Here is a 1,168-nt window from a genome sequence, read left to right on the forward strand (position 1 = left end):
TCAGGGAAGTGGAAGCGGCCAGGGGAGCGGCTATGGCGAGGGAAGTGGAAGCGGTCACGGTCAGGGAAGCGGTTATGGCCAGGGGAGTGGTCACGGTCAGGGAAGCGGTTATGGCCAGGGGAGTGGTCACGGTCAGGGAAGCGGTTATGGCCAGGGGAGTGGTCACGGTCAGGGAAGCGGCTATGGCCAGGGAAGCGGTCACGGGAGCGGTTATGGCGAGGGAAGCGGTTATGGTCAGGGGAGCGGCCAGGGTCAGGGAAGCGGTCACGGAAGTGGCTATGGCCAGGGGAGCGGTTATGGCGAGGGAAGTGGTCAGGGGAGCGGCCAGGGTCAAGGAAGTGGAAGCGGCCAGGGTCAAGGAAGGGGGAGCGGTCATGGCCAGGGTCAGGGAAGTGGAAGCGGCCAGGGAAGCGGCTATGGCGAGGGAAGCGGTCATGGTCAGGGAAGCGGCTATGGCGAGGGAAGCGGTCACGGAAGCGGTTATGGTCAGGGGAGCGGCCAGGGTCAGGGAAGTGGGAGCGGCTATGGCGAGGGAAGCGGTCATGGTCAAGGAAGTGGAAGCGGCCAGGGGAGCGGCTATGGCGAGGGAAGCGGTCATGGTCAGGGAAGTGGAAGCGGCCAGGGGAGCGGCTATGGCGAGGGAAGCGGTCAGTCATGGAAGCGGATATGGCCAGGGGTGTGGTCACGGTCATGGAAGCGGTTATGGCCAGGGGAGTGGTCACGGTCAGGGAAGCGGCTATGGCCAGGGAAGCGGTCACGGGAGCGGTTATGGCGAGGGAAGCGGTTATGGTCAGGGGAGCGGCCAGGGTCAGGGAAGCGGTCACGGAAGTGGCTATGGCCAGGGGAGCGGTTATGGCGAGGGAAGTGGTCAGGGGAGCGGCCAGGGTCAAGGAAGTGGAAGCGGCCAGGGTCAAGGAAGGGGGAGCGGTCATGGCCAGGGTCAGGGAAGTGGAAGCGGCCAGGGAAGCGGCTATGGCGAGGGAAGCGGTCATGGTCAGGGAAGCGGCTATGGCGAGGGAAGCGGTCACGGAAGCGGTTATGGTCAGGGGAGCGGCCAGGGTCAGGGAAGTGGGAGCGGCTATGGCGAGGGAAGCGGTCATGGTCAAGGAAGTGGAAGCGGCCAGGGGAGCGGCTATGGCGAGGGAAGCGGTCATGGTCAGGGAAGTGG

The sequence above is a fragment of the Sinocyclocheilus grahami genome, unplaced genomic scaffold (assembly GCF_001515645.1).
Source record: "Sinocyclocheilus grahami isolate Dianchi unplaced genomic scaffold, SAMN03320097.WGS_v1.1 scaffold1075.1, whole genome shotgun sequence".
Taxonomy (NCBI): domain Eukaryota; kingdom Metazoa; phylum Chordata; class Actinopteri; order Cypriniformes; family Cyprinidae; genus Sinocyclocheilus; species Sinocyclocheilus grahami.